General features: G+C 48.6%; 2 long non-coding RNA genes across 2 annotated transcripts; both read left to right on the top strand.

The window, feature by feature from the left end:
• Positions 571-7,793, top strand: LOC110255713. Its single transcript, XR_002336414.1, has 3 exons — positions 571-1,023; positions 2,391-2,620; positions 6,604-7,793. It is a non-coding gene; the product is annotated as an uncharacterized LOC110255713 (long non-coding RNA).
• LOC110255712 lies at positions 7,860-10,561 on the top strand. Its single transcript, XR_002336412.1, has 2 exons — positions 7,860-8,197; positions 9,705-10,561. It is a non-coding gene; the product is annotated as an uncharacterized LOC110255712 (long non-coding RNA).

Raw genomic sequence — 15,873 nt, 5'->3', positions numbered from 1 at the left:
TCTGGGGAACCTGGGTGTGGTGGGGCGAAGCGCCCCGCTATTTTTGAGGCCCTGGTACAAATGCCCACTGGGCCATGTGCGTCAGAAGCCAGCAAAGAAGGGAAATCGAGGAGTTCCCATCATGGCGCAGCGGAAACAAATCCGACTGGGAACCATGAGGTTGCGGGTTCGATCCCTGGCCTCGCTCAGTGGGTTGAGGATCCGGCGTTGCGGTGAGCTGTGGTGTAGGCCGGCGGCTGTAGCTCCGATTGAACCCCTAGCCTGGGCACCTCCCTATGCCGCAAGTGCGGCATAGAAAGAAAAAAAAAAAAAAAAAAAAAAAAGAGAGAGACTCGAACAGAAGAGCAGGGGAGAGAGGTGGGCCCGAGGTAGGTCCTGCGAGGCCAGGACAAAGGAGGCGGTGCCCACGGGAAGAGCGACAGCTGGCCGCCAGCACTGCCCGCCGCCGAGTCCCCTCCACTCACTTCAGAGAGCCCCCCCACCCCCCAGCTCCCAACGAAAAGGACTCTGCGGGGAAAACACGCGCCGGCAGTCCTGCCAGCCTCCTTCCCACCACAGAAGTGACGCCGTGCCAAAGGGGTCACCACTTTCCTACCACCGCACCAGGGCCAGGAAGAGAGGAGGAGCCAGGAGGTGACAAGGGGGCGTTACCCAGGACCGGGGAGCAAGCCCCGCCCACCTCCCCGGCGCGGGGCCGACCCGCCGCAGTAACCCGGCGCCGTGACCTGCGGCAGCATTTCTTCTCAAAGCCCACAAACCTGCAAGGCGTCCACCCCCTGCGAATAGATGTGTGTGAAGGTCACGCAAGGCGACGAGGTCTGGCCCGGCCTAAGCCTCCACTGGTTTTCACTGGGCTCTGCTGGGCTCGCTTGGCTTCCTCCTGCGCATGTGCAGGTTCCCAGCCTGTCGGGCCGCGCGGAGAGCCCATCTCGACCCTTGGGCTGTCCGGTTACAGGGTTTTCTGTAAAATGTATGGCTGGTCCGCCGCGTACCCCCATCAGGAGCACATTTTCGGGCTTGCAGGTTTGTGCGTTTTCCGTTGGTTTCCTGCCAAGTTCTCTGTTACTGTCAAAGCTGTGGGTTTGCGCCCTCTGCCCTCAAATTGATTTGCCCCTTAGCAGCAGACTTGATATTTTTCGCTGATCAGTCGATTGCTGATAAAACTGCGGATGGGTGGACCCGGGAAGAGGGCTAGGAGCGGGGCAGCCGGGACCAAAAGAGCAGACCCCACTCTTCTTGCCTGAAGCTCTATTTTTCATGAGTAAATGCTTTTCCATTTGTTCTTTGACGTTAGCCAGTTTTCAAAGCCCAGAAATGATTGGCTCTGACCATACTGTCCAGTTTTATTCTGTTTGGGGTTTGTGACCTTTTCATGCTACAATAGTGGGACGTTTGGCCTTGGAAGTGCTTTTACAATTTTTAGACTCGATGGGACACAGATGCGTAAGTTTTCTATGCTTTCCACTGCCCCTCTGGTCCTACATTTGTTTTTCTTCATTACCTGCCTCACCCTTCAAGGCACTGAGCTTAGGAATTACAGCCCACGCGGTGACCATGAGACAGTGTCCTAAAGTGTAATGGACTGTATACAGAGCACTCAGGCCTGTGTGAGAGCCTCGAAGATAGAAGAACTCTCAAGAAAAGGTCCTTGTCTTCAAACCCCCAAATCCTGGGCAGAGTGGAAGCATGGATACAAAGAGACGGCTCTCAGTGCAAAGGCTGGAGTCCATGAAAACACGCGCGTAATCTCTGGAGGTTGGAAGGACGAGACATGATTTCTTACATCTATGACCCTTTGTATGGTTGGAAGGTTCCTGTCAATTACTCAGAATTACTTAGGTTCTTGGAATGAAATTGCTTTCATTGGAGGAATAAATCGGAGGATAAATTGGTTGTCCTAATAAAGAGAGGAGTCCCCGCTGTGGCACAGTGGGTTAAGAATCCGACTGCAGCAGCGTGGGTCGCTGCAGAGGTGCCGGTTCAGTCCCCAGCCCTGTGCAGTGGGTTAAGGATCAGGCATTGCCACAGCTGTCGGGCAGGTCGCAGCTACAGCTAGGATTCAATCCCTGGCCTGGGAACTTGCATGTGCCTCAGGTGCAGCCCTAAAAAAAGAGAGAGAGAAGAGTTTAGGAGGCGGAATATTCGGGAAGTTGGACATCTTGCTGCTGGTGAAATGTGGGTGATGAAGAGAACACTGTGTCAAGAACTCAAGATGTGGGCTCCGGTCGCAGCTGAGATTTGACAAGTCCGCTTCCACCTCTGTACAGTGCGGGAGGCGGGTGGAGAAGTGGAAATCACTCTTAGTTCACATGCTTCGTGGTTCTAGGGGAGGAGGGGGCCTTTTTCTCACCGTCTCCAGAAATATAATTATGTTTGTTTCCGTGTTTCAGAAAGATTGGTCACCAGATTTGCCCAAAGCGATAATCCTCAGAGTTTCTGAAAGTTTTCAAATTTATGTCAGTAAGACTATTTTGAAAAACCTGATGAAAATTACGACCTCTCTCTCTGGGCGAAAGAAAGCACATCCTCCAACACACAAAATGTTGTCTGAATCACAGGGAAATGACTGCCCCAGATGAAGGATTCTGGGGAGAAGAAAACAACAAGAAAAGCAACAGTGGTGAGCTTCAAACTCCCGCATTCAGTTTTGGCTGCTGTAGGATTCTCATTCTTTTCAAAACAGGGAAAGAAAAACCAAAGTGAAGGTCAGAATGAAAAACTAACCTAGAAAATGGAGTTCCGGAGTTCCTGTCGTGGCGCAGTGGAAACAATCCGACTAGGAACCATGAAGTTGCGGGTTCGATCCCTGGCCTCACTCAGTGGGTTAGGGATCTGGCGTTGCCTTGAGCTGTGGTGTAGGCTGGCAGCTGTAGCTCCGATTCGACCCCTAGCCTGGGAACCTCCATATGCCATGGGTGTGGCCCTAAAAAGACAAAAAGAAAGAAAGAAAATGGAATTCCCATCATGGCTCAGTGGTTAACCAACCTGACTAGCATCCAAGAGGACTGGGGTTTGATCCCTGGCCTCCATCAGTGGATTAAGGATCAGGCATTGCTGTGAACTGTGGCGTAGTTTGCAGACGCAGCTCAGATCCTGCGTTGCTGTGGCTGTGGTGTAGGCCGGCAGCTACAGCTCCAATTAACTCCTAGCCTGGGAACCTCCATATGCAACTGGTGCAGCCCTAAAAAGACCAAAAAAAAAAAAAAAAAAAAAAAAAAAACCTAGAAAAATCTGCCACAGACGATGAAAATTGTTCATGGCCGAGAAAGGCGGCTGAAAGAACAAGAAAGCCTCACTCTTCACAAAAATCCCAGGCCCAAGGGAGGAATAAAAAATTAAGGGCATTAATACTTATCACAGTCAAAGAAGGCAAACCTGCAGGAAATGCTCAGTGAGGCTTCAATAGCAATTCTAACTCAAGACAGGAAACTGCAAGGGGGGGGGACTTATCAGTTCATTTGAACGCAACACCGCAGGGGGCTATTTTGGCGGGCGCCTCAAAGGAAACTTCAGTCCTTCCATGGGAAGTACTCAGAGAGCATGTGGAAAGTTCGGAATGCTCTCTTGTGCCTCTCCCTTCTCTTTGCCTTCTCTTCCCTGTTGGAAAGGGAAGACGGAACTCAGCGAGACTGAGCAAGCATTTCTATCTGAACTCCTAGCCCAGGACGTTAGATGTTCATTTTGAGATCCTTTTCCAGAGCTGGCCCGAGGGCAGAGGTACCCATGTGTCTGACAGGAGCGAAGAAGCTGCGCCCAGGGGTCCAGCAGGGCTGTGGCGTCCCCCTCACTCCTGCTTCTGCAGCCCCGCCTGCCTCCAGGTCAGAGGTCAGGGCTGGCCAAGCTCCCAGGGCAGAGACGCCCACATTCTGCAAAGTCACAGGCACCACTCCTACCGCTGGGTTTACAGACTCCCAGGTCACTTAGGGAGGATGGCATGACTTGCAGAAGGACTCTGGGGACAAAAGCTAAAATGCAATGGCCTATGTGTTCTCTTTTGGGTCAGTGCTTCTGGCTCCTCAGCAGCCAGCTGAAGCAAGCAGCATCAAAGCCCGCCCTGCACCATGTCCTTACCCTCCCTCTGTTCTCCATGCCCCACGGTGATTGTTTCAACACTGAGTCACATCCTAATATTCCTCCCAAATCCTCCAAAGAGATCCCGCCTCTCTCTGGATGTAATCAAAGTCCTGGCCCCAGCAAAGGAGGCTGTGCTCCTGGCTGCCTTTCCCGCGCCTTCTCCCTGACGCCCTGCTCTGTGCTGTGTCCAGAGCACGCCATGCTCACTTCTGCCTCAGGACCTTTGCACACACTGCTCCCAGGTCTGAAGAGCTCTTTCTGAATCCCTTGATATCTGCAAGGCTCACTCTCACTCCTTTTAGGTCTCTGCTCATTTGTCACCTCATCAGAGAGGTCTTCTCAGCCCTGCTGCCTAAACAATAGCACTTTGTCCCTCCCTCCTTTTCTTTACAGCACTCATCATTACCTGGCCTGACTATAGATCCTTTGTTGGGGGGGGGGGTAATTGTATCTTTTTGAGTGGGGATTTTTGTCTTGTTCCTCCATTATATCCCTAAGACCTAGAATGTCTGACAAATAATAGACATTCAATAATTTTTTTTTTCTGTCTTTTGTCCTTTTAGGGCTGCACCGGTGGCATATGGAGGTTCCCAGGCTAGGGGTCTAATCAGAGCTGTAGCTGCTGGCCCCCACCACAGCCACAGCAACATGGGATCTGAGCCGCATCTGTGACCTACACCACAGCTCACAGCAATGTGGGATTCTCAACCCACTGAGTGAGGCCAGGGATCGAACCTGCGTCCTCATGGATACTAGTCAGATTCTTTAACCACTGAGCCACAACGGGAACTCCAACATTCAATAAATATTTTTTGAATGAATGTTGTTGGTTATTCTGCCTAGATGGGTATATAATGGTATTAACTCTTTTCTGGGGAAAAAAAAAAGGAAATTTATATTTTAGATAATTTATGACTATTCAGACAAAGCAGAGAAATCCATAAAGATTATTTATATCCGGAGTTCCCATCGTGGCGCAGTGGTCAACGAATCCGACTAGGAACCATGAGGTTGCAGGTTCGGTCCCTGCCCTTGCTCAGTGGGTTAACGATCCGGCGTTGCCGTGAGCTGTGGTGTAGGTTGCAGACGCGGCTCGGATCCCGCGTTGCTGTGGCTCTGGCATAGGCCAGTGGCTACAGCTCCAACTGGACCCCTAGCCTGGGAATCTCCATATGCCGCAGGAGCAGCCCAAGAAACAGCAAAAAGACAAAAAAAAAAAAAAAAAGATTATTTATATCCATAGTTAACTATTTTAATTTTATTTATTTATTTATCTATTGTCTTTTGGTCTTTTTAGGGCCACACCCACAGCATATGGAGGTTCTCAGGCTAGGGGTCAAATCAGAGCTGTAGCTGCCGGCCTATGCCCCAGCCACAGTAACACCAGATCCAAGCCGTGTCTGTGATCTACACCCCAGCTCACGGCAACGCCAGATCCTTAACCCACTGAGGGAGGCCAGGGATCACCCACAACCTCATGTTCCTAGTCAGATACGTTTCTGCTGTGCCACAATGGGAATTCCCACTCTCTTCTTTTTTATAGTGAAACATACATACAAAAGTGTGTAAAATGCATGTGCACAATTTAAAGAATTAGTGCACACTCATGTATTACCATGATGTGTGCTGACAATATTGTCTGAGGTACTAGGATAGATTTTCTATCAAGTCCAAGTACTAAACTCTCGCATTATGAGTCACTCAGGAGTCTCTTTGATGAAAGTAGCAGAAAAGCTGATTCAAACTGGTTTAAACAATAAGGAAATTTGTCACATAAATCTCTTAAAAAAATCCGTAGGTTGAAGGCAAAGGTTAATCCAGGGGTTAGAGTGTGTCATCAAAGTATTGTTTGAATTCTTTCCATGCTGCCTTCCTTGGTATCAGCCTCATCCTGAGGCTGACTCAGGAAGGGTGGCAAGATGACTGCCCATAGCTCCAGGCTATATGCTTCCTTTTGTGTGTGTCCAGGATAGAGCATCATGAACTAAAGATGCTGAGAGCACTCTGATTGGACCTGCTTGGTTGCATCACCACCTCTGGACCAATCACATGCCTAGGAGAATGCAATGTGCTGATTGGCTTGGCTGAGCTCAACCTTGGAGCCCCAGGGAGAAACGGGCAAATCCCTGAATAGAAATCAGGGACTGTTGGACACAGAGAACAGATTTGTGGTGGCCAAGGGGGGACGGGAGGGGAAAGATGGATTGGGAGTTTCAGATTAGTAGATGCATGCTAACGTATACAGAATGGATAAACAACAAGGTCCTACTGCAGAGCCCAGAGAACTGCATTCAATATCCTGGGATTCAATTATTTTGGAAAAGAATATGAAGAGAATATATAATTATATATATCATATAATTATATGTGTTTTATATATATATATATAACTGAATCACTTTGCTGTACAGCAGAAATTATCATGTAAATCAACTATACTTCAAAAAAATTAAGAAATCAGAGATTGTTGGAAAATCAGTAGTGCAGGCTGGGATGGCATTCATTCACACATGTACTCTTTCCCCAAAGCACTCCTGACCCCTGAAGTTCAGAGCCGATTTTATCCAGTGGTAGACAAATTCAAGCAAGCTTCATGCCTGTTCTCCCAGCTCAGATCAAGTGGATGGCCCTGGAAAGAGACAGACTGACCAAAAATAGGCAACAGCACCAAGAAGACGCCAGATTCCTAGAAACACGATCATTTACCACAAAGGCAAAAAGACAAACACAGTGGCTCGCTGATGACATCACTGTTCGGTATGGAATGGCACGATAACCCTGAGGAGCAGAACGTTTAAGCCGTATCCAGTGGAGCATGTTTAGAAAGATAAAAGGATGTTTAATGGATTTTGGAGAGATTCTATCAAAACATGAACTATTACAGTGATGACAGGCGAAGAGATAAGTTGCATATCTCCCAAATGATGTCAACCAAATGAACGGCTGTCGGCTATAATTACCCAAATTATAGTGAGAGGAGAGGCCATACTTGCCATGATTTGGGGGAATTTCTACCTATTACAGACCTATTATTAAAAAGAAAATTATAACAATTTAATAAGCAAAATTAATGTCTATTTTTTTCCAAAAAAGCAATAAGGAGTTCTCTCCAACCTCAAAACTTAAAAGAGGGAACTTACATCTCAGGTCACTCTATTCCTGCTTCTAGTGAGAAGTCTGTTGGAGCTAGATTCTTCCCCGGCACTCACTGAACACCTGAATGTTTTTTCAGCTTGAATGTCCCTGAAGGCATCTTGAGCAAGGAGGCAATGGCTACCACGATCCCAGGGTTGCGCATGGAATATCAAGACCCTAAGGAATGAAATAACTTAACTTGTGGGAGCATGGAGTCCACTCAATAGTAGAGCTTCCAATGTTGACTCTTTTTCCATTATGTTGCGCTGTTGATTGTTTTAAGGTACTTAAAAATAAAAACGAGAGGAATCAAGATCTAAGAATGGGTAAGAGACAGGACTCCATCTGGGGACACCATGGGGGGGGGTCTTTGCTCAATTCCTCAACTCACTCTTGTGCCGCACTGTCCACATTTTCCTTCCTCTAGATCCTTCCCTTCTTTAATCAGAGAAGCTTTAAGAGTAGCAATAGCAGGCGGTCCCCAAAGTGATGTAACCTAAGCGCCACCTAGGAAGAGCCTTTACTCCAAATGTTTTCTCCACCACTCTCACTGTTTTGTTGTTTTTTTTCTTTTTAAAATGTCAAGATTGAAGTTTCTGCTGTGGCTAAGTTAAAAATCCAGCATTGCCGCAGCTGTGGTGTAGGTCACAGCTCGGGCTCAGATTTGATCCCTGACCCAGGAACTTCCCATATGCTGTGGGGGCAGCCGAAAAAGAAAAACAAAAAAGTTAAGTTTTATTAAAGTATAATTTACATAATATAAAATACAGTTGGATTAGTTTTGACAAAGGCATCTTATCTCGGAACCAGCCCCGAAATGCAGATAAAACCATGACATTCCGCGGATGGAGATCACTGGGGGAGGATCATCTGGCCATCTTCAGGGACCCCATACATGGCATAGATGCCTGGGAGACAAAACAAGACCCTGGGCCGTGAAGACCTTGACCAGCGAGAGACAGCTTGGGGGCAGCTGGGCACGGGGCAGGTAAGTGTGGCAGTTGAAGGTGGGAGCAGAGGTTAGATGGGCTGACCACGACTGTTTTAATCCAGCCTGACGTCTCACTCCGGAGCCTCCTCCCTAATCCAGAACAGTCTGCTTTGGCTCTGGTCATTGCAGACCATTCCTTCCCTCTCCAGGTCGAGCCTCCCTCTCCCGGGCCGCATTCCTGCTCCCTGGACAGGTGAGCCTCAACACACCTGTATCAGTCTGCTCAGGATGCACTAAGGCTACCACAACGGAGGGCTTCAATGGCCAACACTGACGGGCTTGCAGTCCTGGAGGCTGGAGGCTGAAGTCAAGGAGTGGGCAGGCTGGTTTTGTAGACGGCTCCTGCCTCCATCCTCTCATGGACTTCCCTATGCATCTACGCACATTTCCTCTTCTTATAAGGACGACAGTCCTGTTGGATTAGGGCCCACCCTAATGACCGCATTTCAGTGTGCTGACCCCTTTAAGGGCCCTGTCTCCAAATACTGTCACATTCTGAGGAACTGGGGGTTAAGCTTTCAACATGTGGGAGTTCCCTTTGTGGCTCAGCAGTAACAAACCCGACTAATATCCATGAGGACTCAGATTTGATCCCTGGCCTCGCTCAGTGGGTTAAGGATCCAGCATTGCCATGAGCTGTGGTGTGGGTTGCAGACGTGGCTCAGATCCCAGGTTGCTGTAGCTGTAGCGTAGGCTGGCAGCTGCAGCTCCACTCCAATTTGACCCCCTAGCCTGGGAACCTCCATAGATGCGCCCCCCCTCCCCAAAAAAAAAAGTTTTCAGCATGTGAATTTGGTGGGGGTGTGGGGATGCATAACTCAGCCCACACCAATACCTGACTTTAAAGATCCCTAGAGACGCTTGACTCCTTCCCTGAAGCGTTGCCCTTAAATCCACTTCAAATTTATCATGGCAGGTTTCTCTGATCCAGGATTTTCTAGTCTGAAGTTTGGGAAGACATCAGGCAGGACACAGGGCCTTTCAATTAGGAGATCAGCTGGGCAGGCAGTGAATGGGTTTCTTTGTTTTGTCTGAATTAGAAGTGGGTTCTGGATGGAGCTATCTTGAATTATCCCCAACTTCGTTGGGATGGGTGATGGCACCCTGGGACCACAGCAGTAGACCCAGAAGGAAACTATAAATTAAAAGCATTTCAGGATGAAAAGAAGAAATCACAGAAATAAAACCAAAAGTCCTCATTCCTTCTGCTGGCTGAATCCTAGGGTTTACGGAATTCCAGCGCAGGCTACATAAGCCCAGATTTTTGATGGGAGCGGTCCCTCAGGCTCAAGTCCTCCTTTCATCACCTGGGGTGCATATCTTTCCAAAGAGTCAGGGTTTGCGGCTCCCCCCCTCCCTCCCCCGACCCCAGGCTGTAGGTATCCGCAGAATGGCTTCACTCCGGGCCCCTCTGTGAGAAGCTACTCCAGCCCCTTCCATCCTGGGCTGTGTGACCCCATCTGATTCTGGGAAACAGCCTCACATTCCCTCATGCCCACCCCAGGCCTCACCCCACCGCTGTCGCTGATGGGCTGCAATCAGAGTCCGGAAAACAGGAGGTGAGTCCCATGCACGACCACATCCACGCAGGGGCTCCAGCAAACGGCACTGTCCCCTCCACTGCCCAACGCCGGGAAGATTCAGGACTGGACCGAAACCCTACACCTGCCTGGAGTCAGAGCCCCACAAAACGCCAGCCTCGGGTAGTTCACAGACACAGCCTCGGGGAGCCCAGGAGAGAAACCTCCCCGGGCTATTCCCATTCCCCCTCTCCGGTCAGAAGAGAAGGCAGTCTCCCCTCTGGAGATCCTTAGAAGTAGCTGAAAGGCTCAGCTATGAGGATGCATGGGCCCAGTGGAATATCTCCTGGGGCCCAGGCCGGTCCTCTGCTCCAGAAGGCAGCTGCGTGGTTTAAACAGGCCAGGTCGCTTCTGCAGGGAATCCCAATGGACCATGAACCGTATCCTCTCCTCAGCACCAGCGCCCCCACTTCTCAGCTACTGCAAGAACGCGGACCTCGCATTTGTTCTATTGCATCCCCTGAGCACAGGCGCTGCTCCGACAGGGTAGCACCCTGGCCATTCTCCCTGTCCCCCAGGGATCTCACACCCATCAGTGATGCAGGACTTGGCCTGACTCTTGATGACGTCCAGCTGTGTCCTTTCCTGCTATGTCCTTTCCTCCGGCTGCTTCTGTCACACTTGGCGAAAGTGTGATTTCAGCCCTGCTGCCCTATGAGCAGTCATCCTATTGCTCCCCTGCCTTTGACCACAACCTTGTGCCTCCAACTCTCAGCCCTCAGTCTCTTCCTTAACCCCCCTCCAATTCAGTTTCCATCCACTCCAAATAAGCATAATTTTCAAAACTGTGTGTCCTGTGCACTAAGGGGGCAGAATGCCAGGGCCTGGTTTCTAAGAGATCAAAGGTTTTCTGATCCACTGGAAAGTGCTCACGCAGACAGGTGTCGAGGCCATCACGCCACCAGGCAGAGCGTTTCAAGTTATAGAAAGAGAAAGACAGATGCAGGTTCCTTAAAAAACTGAAAATATGGCACTGTGGCACTGTGGGTTTAAGAATCTGGCTACAACAGCTCAGGTCACTGCAGAGGTACAGGTTTCGATTCCTGGCCTGGTGCCGTGGGTGAGAGGATCTGGTGTGGCCACAACTGTGGCATAAGTTGCAGCTGCAGCTTGATAGTCACAGCTGTGGCTCAGATTCAATCCCTGGCCTGGGAACATCCATATGCTACCTTTTCATTCAGGTCCAGCTGAATTAAAAAAAAAAAAAAAAACAAAAAACTAAAAATATGATCCAGCAATTCCACTCCTAGGCATATATCCAGAAAAGACAAAAACTTCCATTTCAAAAGATACATGCACCCCAATGTTCATAGCAGCACTATTCACAATAGCTAAGACATGCAAACAACCTAAATGTCCATCGACAGAGGAGTGGGTCAAGAAGATGTGGTACATAGACACAACGGCATAGTACTCAGCCATAAACAGAATGAAATGATGCCATCTGCCGCAACATGGATGGACCTAAAGATTACCATGCTAAGTAAAATAAAAGATCAATACCATATTATATCGCTTGTATATGGAATTTAAAACATGATACAAATGAACTTATTGACAAAACAGAAACAGGCTCACAGACATTGAAAACAAACTTATGGGAGTTCCTACTGTGGCTCAGCAGTTTACGAAGAACCCGACCAGTATCCGGGCTTGATCCCTGGTCTTGCTCAGCGGGTTCAGGATCCGGCAATGTTGTGAACTGTGGTGTAGGTTGAAGACGAGGCTCAGATCTGGAGTGGCTGTGGCTGCAGCTCTGATTTGACTCCTGGCCTGGGAACTTCCATACGCCGCAGATGTGGCCCTAAAACAACCCCCCAACACAACAACAACAAGAAAAAACTTGTGGTAACCAAAGGGGAAGAGGATGAGGGAGAGATGAATTAGGAGCTTGAGACTGACATATATGCACTACTATGCATAAAGCAGATAAACAACAAAGACCTGGTGTATAGCACAGGGAGCTAGATTCAATATCTTGTAATAACCTATAACGGACAAGAATCTGAAAAAGAATACACATATACACACGAATATGTATCACTGAATCGTTTTGCTATACTCCTGAAACTAAGACAATAATGTAAATCAACTACACTGCAATAAAAAAGGGAATTGTTGTTGTTGTCTTTGCCTTTTCTAGGGCCAATCCCACGGCATATGGAGGTTCCCAGGTTAGGGGTCTAAGTGGAGCTGCAGCAACCAGCCTGCACCACAGCCACAGCAACACCAGATCCGAGCTGTGTCTGCGACCTACACCTACACCACAGCTCACAGCAACACCGGATCCTGAACCCACTGAGCAAGGCCAGGGATTGAACCCACAACCTCATGGTTCCCAGTCGGATTCGTTAACCACTGGGCCACAGCGGGAACTCTGGAATTGCATATTTAAGGCAAAAACTTAAAAAAAGGAAGAGAGAAAGGAGGCGGTGGACACACAGGAAAACTCCCCGAAGGAGGCGATGCTCAAGCTGAGCTCAAGGACCAGCAGGACCTTTCAGGGGCCAGGACAAGAGCAGTCCCGGCAGATGGGGTGCAGGTTCAGAATGTATTCAGGCCACAAAAGAAGCAAGAATCCAGTGAGGAGGGAACTGGGGGCCTGGCAAGAGGAATGCAGCACCGAGGAGGCTGGGCTGAACTTGGCCTGTGTGAGCTGGACTCTGCTGCCAGGAGTTGGTCACGCAGCAGTCCCATCTCGCAAACGGGGGCTTCACTCCATCTTGTCCACTTATTAGAAACAAAGGAATTGAGTCGTTAGGAGAGTAGATCCCTAAGTTCTTTTACCCCAAGTCTCGTGGTTCTGTCCCACCTGCAAGAAAAAAAAAAAAAAAAAAAGAGGAGGTAATTCAGTGGCTTCATGATGAGAAACTGGCATCAGCACGTTCACATGAGCAGGGTTGGACGTGTCCACTCTGACCTCGCACGGAAAGAGCATGGGCTTGTGTCAAGTGCAGAGCTGGGGGACAGGGGCAGGGAAGTTCAGGGGCTGCTCCAGCAGTTCAAGGAGAAGCCCAAGCCTAGTCCTCCACCCCTCATTAACAGGTTCCTTTCAGTTTGTCTCTCTTTTTTTTCTTTTATGGCTGTGGCTATGGCATATGGAGAGTCCCAGGCTAGGGGTCAAATCGGAGCCGCAGCTGCTGGCCTACGCCACAGCCACAGCAGTGCCAGAGCTGTGCCACATCTGCGACCCATGCCATCGCTCATGGCAACGCTGGATCCCTGACCCCTGAGCAAGGCCAGGGATCGAACCTGTATCCTCAGGGAGACAAGAGTGAGTCCTTAACGTGCTGAGCCACAATGGGAACTCCCCCAGTTTGTCTCTTAAGAGAACTGGGTCATCACTTTACAATCTTGAGACTGCTGCCAAGGAGGCTTTTCTGCCGGAGGACAGCATTCGCTGTTCCTGGAGGCAAGCCCTGGTGAAACGGAAGGCCCTGGAGATAGCAGACAGTGCTCAGGAGATTGCGATCAGACCCCGGGAGTGTGGTCAGCCCGGAGGCTGCCGCAGAAATGCCACACACCCTTGGCACCCTCAGATCCTCCTGTTCCAGTTACTGATAGTTTTTCACTTAATTTAAAGATGCCCGGCCAATGCCACCCTAAGGGTACCTCTTTGCTGGGCCAGAGGACAAAGGCTATATATATTTTAAAAAATTTTTTTAAATATCCCCCCTCCCCAATCCAAAGTTTCTGGCTTTCTTCATTTGCCTGAAAACTCTTTTGCCAAAAAGCAGAGTATGTTATTTTTTTATAGCTGCCTCATTGTAATAAGACTCTGCTTTTACAGTCAGTCTACCTGTCAGGTAGGGTCCTGAATTTGCAAAAGGCATTTTATTGAAGATGGGAAATCGGGAACCATGTTCTCCTGCAGGTTCTCTTAGAGCCTCAGTTTCTCCTTCTGAAAATGGGGTATATAATGCCCTCTAGTTAGTGAATTCATATCTGAAAAATATTTGTAAAAACTGCAGTCGGTCCAGAGCAATAGATGTAGCTTATCTCAAGCCACAGAAGTAGTCTTGTGTGTAACTGAATATTGCTTTTTTGCTTTTGGCTGTACCCTTGGCATGCAGAAGTTCCCGTGCCAGGGATCAAACCTGAGCCACAGCAGCAACTCGAGCCACAGCAGTGACAATACCAGATCCTTAACCCACTAGCCCACCAGGGAACTCTATAACCTGAATATTCTTAATGCACCAAAGGAGCTTATGATTTAAAGGCACCTTTTAGTAAATGCATTTACAAAATGAAGAATTATTTGGCCCTGTTAGAAATGTCTCAAACATTTGGCATTTCTTGTCTTTTTTTGGGAGGGGTGCACACCTGTGGCCTATGGAGGAACCCAGGCTAGGGGTCTAATCAGAGCTGTAACCGCTGGCCTACGCCACAGCCATAGCAACACCAGATCTGAGCCATGTCTGTGACCTACCCCACAGCTCACAACAATGCCAGATCCTTAACCGACCGATCGAGGCCAGGGATGGAACCTGTGTCCTCATGGAGGCTAGTCAGATTCGTTTCCACTGAGCCACGATGGGAACTCCTGAAATTTCTTAGCATGATATTCTAACACAGTTTAAGTCAGAATAGGTTTGTTATTTGTCATGCCCTCCCCTGATGAAATGAGACCACTCTTTGCTAGCATATCACATTTAGCTCTAGATCAGAGCTCAGTTGCTTAAACTATTCAATGTATGGGTCTAAGAAGGTCTATTCCTTTTCAGAGCTCACAGGCTCTTCCCAGGGGAGGAGGGAAGGGGAAATCCAATGACAATTAAGTAAGTTCATTTTGCTCTTTTTGGTAAATGTGAGAAATGGGCTATTAGAAGATAAAACTCAGAACCTATGACAGAATTGTTTGGATCTCAGGGATCCCTACTGCCCTCAAATAATTGCTGCAATGCGGGCATACTTGGATGCCCTAGTGGGAGGAATTCTTCCCCCACCGTAATAGATGTTTCACAGGGATGGACCATCTGCTCTGCCCAGGACGGTCAGAGTGAAGCAGGCTATGTCCCCTCCCTGGCCAGCTCTGCCCTGCATCTGCAGGGTTGTGAATCGACTTTTGTCACCCCTGTCTGTCTGGCTAAGGGCTTCCAAATAAAATCAAGAGAAGCTGCAAAGATCGCCCCAGCAACAAAGTCTGTGCAGTCCGGAGCCTGGAGCCTCGCTTCTTTGTAGCTTCTGTGGTTTGGCCTGAAAGGAGGGATTTACTCTGTGCTGCGAGAGTAGATGCTCTAGGTATGTTAGCCTTACTCATGGGATTACTGGTCTGGATATTTTTGATACAGGGAAGCACAGACTCTTTTTGTAAGTATAAAACCAGTACTTTGTATTTGGCATTCAGTAATTCTTCACGGAACACTTCTGGAAAATGTTTTTATACGTTCCGCTGAAATAGGGATTTTCATGTCGTTTTCAATCTTTAGCTGAAATGCAGCTGCTTCTTCTGTCATCCCTGTGGGCCTCCTGCTTAGTATCTCCTCAGCCAACTCTACTCAGATGAATGTTTAATAAGATGAGATTTCCACATTTCTAATGTTTATGCTCAGAAAACGCTCATGAAGTTCATACCTTCCTACAGCTCCCATTGTGATGCGGTGGAAACAAATCCGACTGGTATCCATGAGGATTCAGGTTCGATCCCTGGCCTTGCTCAGTGGGTTAAGGATCCAGCTTTACCGTGAGCTGTGGTGTTGGCCAGCAGCTGTGGCTCTGATTTGACCCCTAGCCTGGGAACTTTCATGTGCTGCAGGTGCAGCCTGAAAAAGACAATAAATAAATAAATAAATAAATAAATAAATAAATATAGTTAAAATGGTAAATTTTCTATTATGTATGTTTTACCACAATTAAAAAAAAAAACAAACAAACAACTTTTTAAAAAGATTCCGTCCTAAGCATCCATCTCAAACTCAATTGCCCAGCCCATCGGCCCCCAACCAATCTGCTGGTTCTGCCCTTTGGGTAACCTGTGCATTTCCTCAGGTAGAGCCCCAAGAGCTGAAGGGTGCCCTCCCACACACTTGGGTGGGCATGGAGCACAGGGGCTCCACCTTCCTTCCAGGCTCACTGTGCGTGCTGCCCTTCCAG

Source organism: Sus scrofa, chromosome 10, assembly GCF_000003025.6.
Source record: "Sus scrofa isolate TJ Tabasco breed Duroc chromosome 10, Sscrofa11.1, whole genome shotgun sequence".
Taxonomy (NCBI): Eukaryota; Metazoa; Chordata; class Mammalia; order Artiodactyla; family Suidae; genus Sus; species Sus scrofa.
The sequence above is the reverse complement of the archived record's forward strand: the minus strand, read 5'-3'. Positions and strand labels throughout refer to the sequence as shown.